The sequence below is a fragment of the Suncus etruscus genome, chromosome 6 (genome assembly GCF_024139225.1).
Source record: "Suncus etruscus isolate mSunEtr1 chromosome 6, mSunEtr1.pri.cur, whole genome shotgun sequence".
NCBI classification, from domain to species: Eukaryota; Metazoa; Chordata; class Mammalia; order Eulipotyphla; family Soricidae; genus Suncus; species Suncus etruscus.
This window is the reverse complement of record NC_064853.1, coordinates 9,474,181-9,489,987: the sequence shown is the minus strand read 5'-3', so window position 1 is coordinate 9,489,987 and position 15,807 is coordinate 9,474,181. Positions and strand designations below refer to the sequence as shown.

Genomic DNA, 15,807 nt, shown 5'->3' with positions numbered 1-15,807 from the left:
CGGGCAGTCCATGATTGGACTCCAGTAAAATCTCAGGCACTGAGGCAAAATTCCCTTGTAGGCAACATTGTACATGCTGTATAACAGTGTAATTATAAGGAGTAGTGCTGTCCTTGTCTTCAGATTCTGTGTTAAGATTCCTGTGTGTGCTAGAGATCATGTGTTTAGATTTCTGTGTGTTCCAAACCTAATTTCTTTTCTTTGGCCTGTTTTTAACATGCGTCTTTTCCTTGTAATGAGCGTTTCTTGTATGAGGTGTGTCAGTAAAACAGCTTTCAATTCATCTCGTCATTTCTTTTATTTTACTTATCTAACTTGTGGTGGTTGGATGGTTTGGGAAACCTAGGGCAGTTGTAGTGGACTCCGAAGAAAGGCTCTTTTTAGAAGAATTGTGCTTTCAAAATGTAATGTAGTAAAAGGTGATTCCTATATCACCTTGGATCCCAGAGCTTAGGGAGGAGAGGGATAGTAAAGGAAAGAAGTCAAGGTGGGAAGAGAAAGAGAAATAATGGGGGAATGGAGATGGGAATTTTCATTATGTTGGTGATGTGGGAAAGTGGTATGGCTTATATACCCAACACACAGACTCAAAAATGTTAAAAGCATGAAATCTCAAATTTGTTTTTTTTAAATATTTTATTTAAACACCTTGATTACAAACATTATTGTGTTTGGGTTTCAGTCATGAAAAGAACACCACCAGTGCAACCACCAGTGCAACATTCCCATTACCAGTGTCCCAAATCTCCTCCTCCCCACCCCATGTACTGTACTCTAGACAGGCTTTCTAATTCCCTCATACATTCTCGTTGTTAGGATAGTTTACAATGTAGTTATTTCTCTAACTAAACTCATCAGTCTTTGTGGTGAGCTTCATGAGGTGAGCTATGACTTCCAGCCCTCCTTTCTTTTGTCTCTGAAAATAATTATTGCAAGAATGTCTTTCATTTTTCTTAAAACCCATAGATGTGTGAGACCATTCTGCATCTTTTTCTCTCTCTCTCTCTGACTTATTTCACTCAGCATAATAGATTCCATGTACATCCATGTATAGGAAAATTTCATGACTTTGTATCTCCTGACAGCTGCAAAATATTCCATTGTGCATTTGTACCACAGTTTCTTTAGCCATTCATCTATTAAAGGGTATCTTGGTTGTTTTGTGCTGCAATGAATATAGGTGTAAGGAAGGGATTTTTGTATTGTATTTTTGTGTTCCTAGGAGTGGTATAGCTGGATCATATGGGAGCTCGGAAATCTCAACTTTGTAATGTGCCCTTCAAAGTGTCAGAAAGGAACCGAAGAGTGGGGGATGTTGGAGATATGGGAGAACTAGTCACGGGAGTTAAGATTGGTGGTGCTATTGGTGATGCCAAAAACACAACTATCAACAACCTTGTAAATAACAGTTCTTTAAGTAAATAAGCATTAAAAAAATTATGCCTGAAAACCTCACAATTTCACAAACGTGGGGAACATATTATCATGGATCTACTTGATATGTGAAAGGTTCTTCTTATTAAAAGAAGAACTTTTTTTTAACATATTTCCTAAAGTGTTTTGTTATTTGTATTTTGCTTTAATTTTGAATTAAAAAATTAGCTGGTCAGAGTTATCTGACAGTTAAGTTTGTGCCATGATTATAGCATTAACGTTATACTAAATTTAATCATTCCCAGGTTTTTTGCTTTTTGTTTTGTTTTTGTTTTGTTGTTGTTGTTGTTGTTTTTGGGGGTCACATCTGCCCTGGTGGCACGCAGGGGTTATTCCTGGCTCTGTGTTCAGAAATCACGCCTGGCAGGCATGTGGGGCTACATGGGATTCTGGGAATTGAACCACCTTCCGTCCTGGGTTGGCCACATGCAAGGCAAAACGTCTTACCACTGTGCTATCTCTACGGCCCCTCCCAGTTATTATTTTTTTATCTACTCTAACTGGGGTGCTTATATATTTATAAAATTTAGTCTTATCATTCGTAATTGTTATAGTTTTTGTCTAATTTATGGTCATGAGGCCATATTTAAAGATATGTCTCATTGCTTGTAGTGGATCTATTAGTTATGCCCTCCAAATTTTGTACTTCTATTATAAAGTCATGTGAGATTTTTCTCCTTCTTCTAAATGTTTATTTGCTATATAAAGAATATTTACTTAATATATTGATATCTTTATGTCAAGACACACTACAAAAGTCAATTGTTACATTTTTGTTTGTTTTTGGGCCGTACCTGGCAGCATGTGCGTTACTCCTGGTTCTGTGTTCAGAAATTGCTCCTGGAAGGCTCGGGGATGATATGGGATCCCAGGGATCAAACCTCCTCTACCCCCAGAATACTATTGTAACTGGTCCCCATTTCTTGAGCTTGCTGTGGATTAGGTATAGATTCTGTTGCCATTGACTTTGGGTTTGATGTTCAGGTCTGATCATTTTTTATTTCCACTAAATGTTCATGGAGTGTCTGGACCTGGTACCAGTCAAGAAATTTTCTGATTGAAATGATATTATACTTACCTGGCAGGGGCGATACCATGATCACGAAGGTGGTTTCCCCAGGGCGAGGCTCACCCATTGCACTCTGGGTGTGCTGACCTCTGCAATTTCCCCAAATGTGGGAAACTCGACTGTGTAATTTGTGGTAGTGGGGGACTGCGTGCGCGCTCTCCCCTGGGGGGAAAAAAAAAGAAATAATGATATTATCTATACATTTTGAGAATTTTACATTTTCAAATTTCTTACTCCGTATATATTGCATTGTGTATGGTCTCCAGTTAGATACTGATTAATGCTCATTGTATTTGGCATCTATAATTTTTCTTGAGTTCAGCATAATTTTCAGTGTTTCAGGAAGTTGAGCTTCAGCCAGCTGTGCTCTGGGTCTTTTCCTGACTCTGTAGTTGGATCTTTTCCTGGCGTTGGAGATCAGAAAATCATATATAGTTTCAAAATCAAACCTGGGTCGACCACCTTTATAGAAGTTAAGCATCTCCTGCTGTATAGTCTTTTTATCTTCCAATTCATCCGAATTTTAAAAATTCTTTATTCTCAAGCATATGAATACTATGATTATTTTTTCCCCACCACCCTCTCCCCTATGATTATTCTAATGCTGCCTTTCTATGTATTTCTTTTCTTTTCTTTTTTTTTTTTTTTTTTTTTTTTTTTTGGTTTTTGGGTCACACCCGGCGGTGCTCAGGGGTTACTCCTAGCTGTCTGCTCAGAAATAGTTCCTGGCAGGCACTGGGGACCATATGGGACACTGGGATTCGAACCAACCACCTTTGGTCCTGGATCGGCTGCTTGCAAGGCAAACGCCGCTGTGCTATCTCTCCAGGCCCCTCTATGTATTTCTTATAAATAACCCTTTTTGATCAAGTTATATTACCTCTTACGTAATTCTGGTATTTAAATGTATGCTTACATTGTGAAATTACCTGGATTTTTTCTATAATTTAATAAACCCAGTATAATTTAACTGTGCTACCACATATTGGCGCTTTGACTCTTGAATATAATATATTAAAATAGATATTTATAGGATATTCTGCATACAAAGCATATATATGTATGTGTATATGCATGTATTGCCATTGATATCTCTCTGCAAAATACTCAATAAGGATAGAAATAGAAAATAAGAATAATGAAAACCATATTCGATGGTCTAGAGAAAGTAAATACTTTTCCCAAGATAGAAATGCTAGGTACAGAGGGGACCACATTTTCTAGCAGCCCCGGGGGTGAGGGAAGAGGATATGGGAGGTAGGACGAAAACGGAAGTGTAGGGAGGACAAATTGGTGATGGGAATCCCCCCTGATTTTATGTAAATATGTACCTAAAATATTATTGTCAACAATATGTAAGCCACTATGATCAAAATAAAAATTATATTAAAAAATAAATGTTTGATTAATCACTATGTGCACACAGAAATTATACTGACTCTATGCTCAAGGGTCACTCTGGAGATAGAATAAGTTTGGCCACATTCAAAGTAAGCACCTTGACTCTGCTGTAATTTCACTTTGACCCCAATATTGAATCAACACCTTCACTGTTTCCTGTGTGAGTAATTAAATTATTCTTTGTAATAAGAATCAATATTAACTGATGACTTTACTTCATCCCTGAACTGGTATCAACTTCTTTGAAATAAAATATTTAATTTTAGTTTTTGTTTTTGTTTTTTAATTCTCTGGAACACACCCAGCGGTGCTCAGGAATTACTCCTGGCTCTGTGCTCAGAAATTGTTCCTGGAAGGCTTGGGGGACAATATGGGATTCTGGGGATCAAATTTGGGTTCATCCTAGATCAGCCATGTACAAAGTAAACTCCCCATTGTTGTGCTATTACTCCAACCCAAAATATTTAATCTCTTAATTCTGCATTAATCTCATAACCTCTCATGATTTAGATATTCATAATTTGATTTCTTCTTGTCACAGAAGGTTTTAATTAATAGGTTGGTGACATGTCAGGGAAAGAGTTGCAACACAGAAATAATTGGAAATTTAATTTTTATTCACTTTTATGAAGCATTGTTGGTTTTTCTTTTTTTTTCTTTTTTATATTAATAATTTTTATTATTTTGAACAAAGTGGATTACAAATCATTCACAGTAGTATTTCAGGTAAATAGTGACATTGAATCAGGAGCAGTATACTTCAAGGGCGGAGAAATCCTTTATCTCTTAGGCCAAGGGAATTCCCTTTCTAATCTCTCCAATTTTTACTGTGCCTATGGAAAAAATAAATAAATAAAGCACAAATAAACATTTTATTTATTTTTTGAAAATGTTGTTACTTTTTTTTGTTTTTTGTTTGTTTTTGTTTTCTCTTTTCTTTGCCATTTTATTCTTTTTTTCCCCTGTGCTTTGATTCATCGTTATTCAGGACCGTGGGTTAGTCTTCAGTCGTCAGTATTGCAGTGGTGCTTTTCAGGCTTTTTGTTTGTTTGTTTTTGTTTTGTTTTATTTGGGGCTTGATTTTTCTTGTATTATTTTAATGTTTTCCTTAGCTTTTCCCTTTCTTTTCTCAAACTGATATCTCTGGTCTCTAGAAGGACTCCAGTTTTTTGCTTCTTTGAATTTTTGCCCCCCATTTTGTCTTTTGTTTTTCTTCCTTTCAACAGAAACACATAACTTGAATAATGGAGGCCACCAAGACCAAACAGTCATATGAACATTGAGTAGAAATAAAAAATGATCAGACTTGAGCATCAAATCCAAACCCAACTGCTACAGAATGGAAATTTAATTTTTTTGGGGGGTGGCCACACCCAGTGGTGCTCAGGGGTTACTCCTGTCTATCTGCTCAAAAATAGCTCCTGGCAAGCCTGGGGGACCATATGGGAAGCCAGGATTCGAACCAACCACCTTAGGTCCTGGGTCGGTTGCTTGCAAGGCAAACGTCACTGTGCTATCTCTCCGGCCCCTGGAAATTTAATTTTTGCAAAGAATTGTCTGTAAAGTTCAACAAGCCTAATGATTTTACCAGTATAAATTTGTATACTTTTTCTTTACTATATAATAATTATTATTAATATAATGTTTTTTGAAATATGCATGAGTCAATTATTAACTTATACAATGTATTTATAGGTTCTTCTGAAATACATTGTGAAGCTGATATTTAGATTGACTTTTACTCTAATGTCTAGAATTAATATTTTTATTTTCTTTCTGATTAAAATTTAGGCTTAAATACTAAGAGTTTTACATGTCACCATCCTCTTTTTATCTGCCTATCATCAATTTTTAATCTAGAAATTTCTTGAATTTTTGATCTATTGTTTTTGATAATGCACATTATTCATTGAAATTTCACAAATTTTATGTTTCATTTACCCATAATTATCTTTAACATTTTAATTTTACTTTTATATTTTATAAAAAATATTTTGTACTTCATTTCTACAAAACACTTAATTGTCATTGTCATAATGTGTTCTTGAACAAAATTCTGGTTCAGCATAAAATTCTAGTTTTCAAAGTATTTTCATTTTTTCACTAAAGATTTACAATATAAACTAGAATATAGGCAGCACCTGAAACTAATGCAGGGAAAGGGAGATAATAACTTAATCAGGGCCATGAGTACATCTAAAAATTAATAACTGAATATATTTATTAATATTACCAGTTATTTAGTAAATACCTAAAATATGTTAGAACTTTTCTTAATTTTGAGTTTTGATGTAAATCAGAATAAGCCTGTGTTTTTAATATTTTTTTGTTCATGATATTTATTATTCAGTACACATTATTATCCTAAGATGTTATAAGATCTTTTTTTAGCTCTATTTACTTTTATTACTTCTCTTTTACATCTTCTCTATTTCATTGTTTCTCATTTCCAGTCATCTCTGTTGTTTGATTAAGAACTTCTTTTAGATAGATATGAATATTCGGAATTAAACTGTGTCCTTAATGTGTTAACACTATACATTTCCTTTGTTTCTGCTTTTATTTTTTCTTTTTTGCTTAATTTGGAGAACATTTGGTTGTTTTTATTCTTTAACCGCTCTTTTCTCCACTTCACCTTTATTCTCATAATTTCCTTCATTTTATATTTCCTTTTTTATTTTAGCAATTTTTTCATAGGGTAAGATTCATATTTGTTATTACAATAGCTAGACATTGTTTATGAGACTATTCAATTGTTTTTCAACTCCCATTGGTTTTTCTGAATATCCTTCTATTTTCTTAAATCAACTCTTTCTCTTCATTGACCTAGTTCATGCTTCTTTCATTTATTGCTTTTTTTCTAAAGCATAGTGACACTTTGTTTTCCCATCTGATTTAGAGCAAAAAACTTCACAGATTTGCAAGGTTATTGAGAAACAATTTCTTTCAGAGAAGCTAGACCTCTCTTTGAACTGGCATGTTCGGCTGTGAAGTTTGTATTTATGTGGAGAATGCAACGGCAAGTTTTATTTTAGTGTTCTGCTGGGGAAATAGGATGACAAAAGCTCAAGCTATGACTCAGTACTTCTACCAAATTCCCAGAGCAAATACATTTTCCAAAAAGCTCTGGGATACTTATTTCTTGCCTGCCAGTAGTTACTTTTCTTACTGTTTTATTTCTCTTCCACCATCTTTCCACCTTTCCGTTTATGTTGTAAACAAGGTAGAAGTCCAGCTTCATTTTGATTTTCTCGTAGGCCCCATGTCCATACTAGTGGTCTCAGATATCTGTCAGCTTTGTCTTGTTTTTAGAAGAATATCTAATAAAGATTTTTACACACACACACACACACACACACACACACACACACACACACACAAAGAAGAGAAAACATTCAAATTTTTCTATTGTACTGAGATTTTTTTGTTTGTTTGTTTGTTTGCTTTGTTTTTGGATCACATCAGGCAGTGCTCAGGGGTTCCTCCTGGCTCTACGCTCAGAAATCGCTCCTGGCAGGCTTGGGGGACCATACAATATGGGATGCCGGGATTTGAACCACCATCCTTCTGCATGCAAGGCATGATTTACCTCCATGTTATCTCTGAACTGAGATGTTTAAGATTTTTTTTTAGGCTCCTGTTTAATCTTTGTGTAATGACTCTTTTTTTTTTTTTTTTTGGGGGGGGGGGAGGTGGTCACACCCGGCAGCGCTCCAGAGGTTAATCCTGGCTCTACGCTCAGAAATCGCTCCTGGCAGGCTCGGGAGACCATATGGGATGCCGGGATTCTAACCACTGTCCTGCATGCAAGGCAAATGCCTTACCTCCGCTATCTCTTGGGCCCCTGTGTAATGACTCTTAGTCTTAAAGAATCATGAACATTTTTGAAATTTAAATCGTACTCTAACTTTTTGGGGGGTGGGAGGATATTGGGTCCAAACTCTCAGTGATGCTTAGGGGACCATGTATCTTTCTGGAGATGAAGCCAGGATCAGCCAAAGCAAGACAATTGTCTTACTTGTACAATCTTTCTGTCTCTTTTCCTCAGTCTTTTACTCTTATTTCTAATCTTATGTCTGTAGCTCATCTTGTACAGAAAGATTAGATAATTTTGTTGTGCCTTAATTTTTCCTCTAATTTCTATGATTATCAATCAAAAGCATGGACATTTTTCATGTTGAAAATGAAGGTAACTTTAGTGTATTTATAATTATTTATAGTTCATATATTTTTGTCATTTATAGATAATATAGTTATCTGTATTTTATATCTATCTTTATATATAAATATAAAAATATAAGTATAGTTATAGATACATACATGTATATAAATGGTTATCATACTATTCAGGATTGTCCATAGAAACAACTAATATGTAAGTTGTAAGTGGTTTTTTTTTTGCTCTAAATCATTACTCTCTCCCTCTCTATGTGTGCATATGTATATCTTTATTTTTATATATCTGCATATATAAATAGCTTTAAAGAGATATAATTTTAGAAAATGACTCACATTCTAGGTATGACTAGCAAAATCAGAATACACAAGCAGGCCAGTAGGCTACAGACTCAGAGGAGAACTAATATTTCTGCTTGAGCCCATAAGACAACCTAGAGGTAGAATTACCTCCATTGAAGGAGGATCTGGCTGGATTTCTTGAAGGTCTTGAGTATATTTGATGAGATCCACTGTTTATGGAGGGTGCTTTGTGTTTTTATAGAGCTGCTAATTAAATCTCATCTTGACATATGTTTCAGGGGTGTAGTTTCCCAGGGAAAGCCAGCAAACACTTTTGCCAGTTCCACCACAAGAAGAAGGGGACCCTCACAACTATGGTGCAATCCCAGAAAAGCATTCTGATTATGTTCAAGTTCTTCTCTTAAGTGCAAACAACCCTTTGTCATCACTAGAAGCAACAAAAGAACATTAAAAAAAAATGCCTTCTTGAAGACCCTCAGGAGGGTGGTATTTGACCAAATTTCTGATTATTACAATCTAGCTCAGGAGTAGCGAACACGAGGCTCTCCAGCCGCATGGGGCTCCCGGCCAAAAATGAATGCGGCTCTTTGCCTCTTATCATTATTCTGTATACTGTGGCTCTTTGCCAAGTTTGGATTTTGTTCTGCTGCTTTTGAGGAGGGCCCTCTGAGGAGAGATCTCCGAGCACGGAGTCCCGCCTCCCATCCCTCGAAAACGACTGCACGGGCCAGCGAGCAGTGGGGGGACCCGTTTGTCACATGTTGGGTCACATCTAGCCATTAGTTCTGAGTGTGGAGGACGCAGCACACCCTCACCATCACTGCAGGATTTTGACCCTCACTCAAAATGGCAAAATGTAATAGATTATTGTTAAAATTATATGCTTGTGTGTGAGTGTTTATCTGTTTTGGCAGGTCACTGCGTGGTGTGACTCTCTGACTCTCACAGTTTAAAATTTTGGCTCTTTGTGTCGAACTTGTTCGCCACTCCTTTATACATAGTTAATTAGCACCATTATGCATATTTATTAAAATATGGATTATATTCACTAATGTGTTTATATTTACAAATGTATTTTGGCAAAGTTTTGTTCATAGGTATTTTTAGATTATCAACTATTGCTAGAATTTAAAATGTGGTATTTTATATTTCCCTAGCAGAGATTCTATCAGATTCAATAGTCAATTTTATGATTTTTATAGAACATAACTATTGCATTCGGGCAACTCTAGATAGAGCAAATTTAAGACAGCAATAAAATTCTCAATGGACATAATTAGTATTATAAAGGAGGTTGCTACTACTTATTTTTTGTTGCTTCTAAATTTGTATTCACAATTGTGTTATCTGTAGAAGATGAATAAGACAATAATTTTATCCCAAAAAATCCTCTATATATTGTTCATGGAACTTTCTGGAAAATAGGTAGGCAATATATTTCTCAGTGACATTGGGCTTGCTTTCTACCTTGTTATGAGTCATACAATATACACAAATATGCAACAAGAGCTAGAAGTCTATTTATTTTTCAGGATTTATATTCCTAAGCTTTCTTTGTTTTGAGAAGAGAACTCAATTATCAGAATCTCCAATGGAGAGTCACGGAATTAAATCAAATGTGGCCTGAGAAGAACCTAAAGCATTCTACCACAGAACTATACTTTATATACGATGGAATAACATATTGCGTACATGATCAGTAATAGCAGATCATAGTCGGCTGCAGTGACAAATAAGTCTATGCAGCAAATCTGTTTATGTAGCACTAATGCTCTGTCTCCAATATAGAGATATCTACAGTTCTTAGTGCTGTTTTCTGAACCCTCTGGCACAGCTCATGTATAAAACATAGTTAAATTTTACCACAAAAGGAAAAGCAAGTGCCTGGATCTTAAAAGTTTTTACTTGGAATAGAATTCAGTCATTTATTTTTATTTTATTGTTAGTTTTATTCTCAATGGGTCAAAAATTATAATCTTCTTTCAAGACGAGTCAACAAAACATTTTTAAGTCATAATAAACGTTTTACATGCAAACAACTAAAATGTATGATACAGAATTCTTTGTCACTTTCTATAGAAAGGGATTCTTTAGTCTAAATGCCTTAAGTAAAATTCTTAGAAAACTAACAGTAATCAGGCATGGATCTACAGCTGAGTATAACAAAACCCACATTGTGGATTTGTAAAAATCCTACATAAACTGCTTTGCAAACATTACAAAAATTTATTAATCTATTTTGTCATCTACATCCAGCAGTGTTTTAAGGTTGGTGTTTCTTGGGAAATCATGTGGTACAGAGGATCAGATTCAGGTCTTTTTGTAAGCAAATAAATGCTTCAGTCCATAATTTTTCCAACTCCTCACAAGTTTACCTGAAACAATGAGAACAGATTTTAAGTTCAAAATTTTGTTCTTGAGTCCACAATCTTCTATTCAACTCCTAATTCAACTCCTAAACTTCTATTCACTCCTATTTTTTCTTTTGTTTGTTTGTGTTGGACCATACTTCTGAGATGCTAGGCATAGTATCTTCATAGGTATGTGCAAGGCAGGTACCCTCCCTGCTGTATCATATCTCTGATCCTGTCTCTTCGAAATTTTTTTAAAATTTCTCATAGGATCTCTCTAGCTTGATTTTAGAATGATTTTCATTAGCTAGGACTAAATGAGAAGAAGCTTATAAATTTTCTGTTTTGAAACTGTAAGTTTATAGGGCTTATTTTTTTTTCTCCTTTCTCTGTAGAACAACTAGTTAACCCCCTGGTATAAAATAGATAAATATATATCTTCCTTTTCTTCCTACAAATATACTTCCAGCTGTTTTTAAAGAACATTTAACCTTTATAAGTCCTCAAAGTAATGTTTTAGCATTTATAAAGCACTTTTCAAAATGTTCAATTAATTATTTTTATTATTCCATGAAATATGAATTACTAAATTCTTTCCTTTGTGGATGAATATATTGAGACTTTAAGGAAGTTAAATAAGTTTTGAAATACCAAATACCTTTGCAGGCATGGGATGAAGGGAACTTTGTTTGAAATCTACTCTTTCTAGATCATTTATTTTACTGCCTTTTAGACATTTAAATGTGATCATATGTGTGTGGCAGTTATTTGAATTTTTCTTCTAAAGATGATTAGATGGTTTTGTGTTATCAAAACTTTAGAGTTCAAAGGTGATCAGCTAGCAATGCCATAAAGGCAGATCACCGAAGGCATCTGGGTTTTGGATTATGTTATTGTTCCAAAGTCTAGTTATTGGGATCAGAGATAATTTATGGGTTGGTATTGCTAATAAGATGCATTTCTTATTTCAGGAATTTTGTCATGTCTTTATTGACTATTATCTGGTAAGATATCAAACAAAAAATAGGAAAGTTTTTCAAGTGTAAGAAAATAGAGTGAATTTTTTTTTCCTGTGGCTGTTTTGTATAATAAATAGTAATCTCCTAGGTATATTTGGAGGGGATGAACTTGATAAATAATCTGTAAATAATTTTCTTTATAACCTTGTGTCTAGGAAAGCAAACACTAATAACTTTACTGATTGCTAGTTTCATCTAAGACCAATGTGACTTTGAGTAAGTCCTCATTCGCTTTACGCAGTGGTTGGCAACATCTTTTTTTCAACTGAGCTAAATCTCGCCAAAACCACTATTGAAATTTATTTTGAGAGCCGCATTTTTTGTTTTGTTTTGTTTTGTTTTGTTGTTGTTGTTGTTTGTTTTTGGCAGTTCTCAGGGGTTACTCCTGGCTCTATGCTCAGAAATCACTCCTGGCAGGCTCAGGGAACCATATGGGTTGCCTGAATTCAAACCACCGACCTTCTGCATGAGAGGCAACCCGCCTTAACCTCCATGGTATCTCTCCGGCCTCGAGCGCCACATTTTTAAAATTGAGAATACATAGGATGGTACACTCTTTTTAGTTTCAATAAGTTTGTATTGAGAATATTCTGCATGCAAGTATCCACATAAGTCAGGAGGATACAAATAACACAACTAGTAAAACAAAAACTTTAGAATGAAATTATTTATCGATAACGTTAAATTCCGTAAAATTTGCCTTACAATGTAGAGAAAATTACATCCTGACAATGACTGACAAAGTCACAAACAATAATGTGAACATTGGCCTTGCATTTCTTTGGATAGTTTGAGTAAGTCAGGTTCGTATGTTGCTGTTTTTAATTTTAGGCACGATTCCAGGTTTTCATTGATGAGATGATTTCTCAATTTACTCTTGATAAGATTCATGCTTGAAAATGATTGTTTGCATAAATATGTAGACCCGAACAAGGAAAGAACAGCAAGCACTAGCGTTTTTAGTTGATTATATGAGCCAGGAATACTATTCCAAGTGTTAAAAATCAACATATTCCTTCTCCAGGTCTTTCAGAGCAGACCACTTGTGCTGTGAACTAAGTTCACATTTGTGTTTATCCAATCTTTCTGAATTAGCACAAAGACGTTCAAATGTCGAGCTCCACAGTTCTTTGTTTTTTAAATCCAGAAATTGCATTTCAAAGTTGCCAATGTCGATATTAAAGGGAGAAAAATTTAATTCCCTTACAGTGCCATTCAGAGTTGTTTTTTTTTTTTTTAACAAAGGCCAACATCGCTTTGCTGTTTCTGAAATCCTGAAGCCTCTTGAGAAAAGCTTCCCTCATATTTAAAAGTGCTGTTTTAAAATAGGTAATGTCAATATCAGAATTATTTTCTTGGCGATGTTTCAACAGGCTTGGAAGGTGAATCAAAGTTTCTCTGTCAAAATCTTGAGCAAAAACAGCTAATTTGTTTTCAAACAAAATAACTTCTTGTAACATTGAAAAAATTGTGTTTCCTTTTCCCTGTAGTTTATGACTAAGCTGATTTAGATGTGAAGTAACATCCACCATGAAATACAGTTTTTGAATCCACTGATCGTTTGTTAATTCTGGATAGTGAACACCCTTCTCAAGGAAAAATGCTTTGATTTCTGATAATAAGTAAGCGAAATGTTTCAAAACATTTTCTCTTGATAACCAAAATGTGTTGAAAATTTGAAACTCTACAATACGAAGATGAAACAGGTAAAAGAGAAAAACTTTTTAACAATCTTTAAAAGCAAAGACAGTGTTCCAGAGAAAAGTAATAATTTCACTGAAAGGAAAAAAAAATCTATTGACACTTTAGTGTGTGCTGCAAGAAACCAAACTAAAATACACACAAATACAAAAATGGCATATTGTTAAAGACATATGATATCATATCATAAAGGAATTATGATAGAATGCCTGGAACATTTAAAAAATAATTTTTATTTAAGCACATTTGTTACAAAATTATTCATACTTGAGTTTCAATCATAGAATGTACACCACCCTTCACCAGTGCACTTTCCCCACCACCAGGTGTCCTTTGTTTCCTTCCCCTTCACCCTCCTCTGCCTATGTCAGGGGCAGGCATTTTGCTTTTTTCTCTCTATCTCTCTTTTCCTTTATGACACTGAGGTTTACAAAATTTCCCTTATGACTCCATGGTTTGCAATATTGTTCATTAAAGGGTACCCTGTATGTCACTTACCCATTTTCAGCATCCAGTTCTTGTCCAGAGCGATAAGTTCCAACTATCAATGTCATAATGTACCTTTCTCTATTCTAACTGAGCTCACCAATTTTATGGCAAGCTTCCTATCATGGACTAGTCCTCCTGTCCCTCATCCCTATTTTCTCTAGACATTATTACCATATTGCCAGTTATTATTCTTATATGCTACATATGATTATTCTGTGTCTATACCTCTCCTTCTGACTCATTTCACTCAGAATAATAATCTGATGTGTTGATGTATGTACAGATGATGCACTGTGCATGGCTCAGTGTTTTTGTGTAGTCACAAGAAACAGAAGTTGCACACCCGTACATTGTATCCACTCATTGCATCATAGACTGGATTCAAAAAACTTCCTGCTGAACTAAACTCTGTGACAGATGACACAGTAAAGATAATTTGTGAAATTCACAATTTTGATCAAATCCAGGCTATTCACCACCCTGGGTGAGAGTATGGATGCCCATTACTAGCATCTTCTCCATGAAGAAGTGAAGTGGCTGTTCAGGGGGAAAGTGCTCTCTCGCCTTGTTGGCAAGAGGGAAGAAGTAGTGCAGTTCCTGTGAGAGCAGAGCTCTGACTTTGTACAGCTCGAGTTGGACAAGGAATGAGTAGCTAAGCTTGTGCATTTGGCAGACATTGTTCATTTTCTCTCTGAATTTAAAATTTCTCTGCAGGGGAGTTTCACAATTAGGTTTTACAGTGAGACATAAGATGGATGTGTTCAAAAAAGAATCTGATTCTGGGATAGCTGTGTCTGAGAAGGAAATTTGAAATGTTTCCACTCTTGCAAAAAATTTCTGATTGGCACTTATATTATGCAGAAAACCATAATCAATATGAAAAACAGCATTTAAGGGCATTAGCTCACAACTTTAATCATGAGTACTCTGAACATGAGAATCCACGGAAAAGAAAACACTGGGTTGAGAATTCCTTCATGGAAGATGCCCACTCTTGTGCAAAATAAAATATGTGTTTTAAGATCACTCCAAGCACTGTATTTCTAAACCCCACCCAAGCTGGTCTGAAGAAGCAGGGTAGCAGGAAAGAAGTAATAAACCAAGCTAGTCAGGAAACGATGATCATGGAGTCTATGGCCTTTTACCTTGTACTCTCTGCCTGGAGCCCAAAAAGCGAGAACACTTCTTTCTTTATTAAAACCAATTCCCGATACCAGGAGGCTTCAGGTCAAAAGAGACAGAGAGAGACAAAAGTACATATTCAGTGGACTTCTACATATCAAAGGAAGAAGTTTAAGAAAGGATGACGTTGAGGGAACACCACCTTTGTTTAGGGTTGATACTGGGTATCATCTTACACTCTTGGAGCCGGCTGCTGGGGCTGTCCTTCAAACAGGACGCGCACTGACAGAAGCTAGGAGCAGAGTCCTGACTCCTGGAGTGGCCGCCCGGCACACAGAAGAGCCAAATTAAAAGTGTAAAGAGCCACATGTGGCTCGCGAGACGCAGGTTGCTGACCACTGGATTAACCCATCTTTTCATTCCTTATTAAATGCTGGTCTTTGGGCACTGAAATCACTTACGTTCTTTGCTGATAATAGTAATTTAGTGACCAAAATGTAATTTTAAGGGCGCCAAATGTTTGGAGTGCAAATCTTAATTTCTCAGATACCCAAATAGAGCGAAAATAAACCTCAAGGATGTTTTTTCCTATACTTTACAACTCCCTTATTCTTTTTTTTTACAACAGTGGATATTGAGAAATTTAACTGCAGTTTGAAAATTCATGTTTTTCGTATGCAGACGCGTACAAAGAGAATACTGATACCAAGCAATAAAATATGCTTGGCAATTACACAAAGCT

General features: G+C 35.4%; 1 non-coding gene across 1 annotated transcript; it reads left to right on the top strand.

The window, feature by feature from the left end:
- The first annotated feature begins 2,504 nt into the window (after positions 1 to 2,504).
- Positions 2,505 to 2,668, top strand: LOC126012305 (U1 spliceosomal RNA). The gene has a single exon (XR_007496822.1). It is a non-coding gene; the product is annotated as a U1 spliceosomal RNA (small nuclear RNA).
- The last annotated feature ends 13,139 nt before the right edge of the window (positions 2,669 to 15,807 follow it).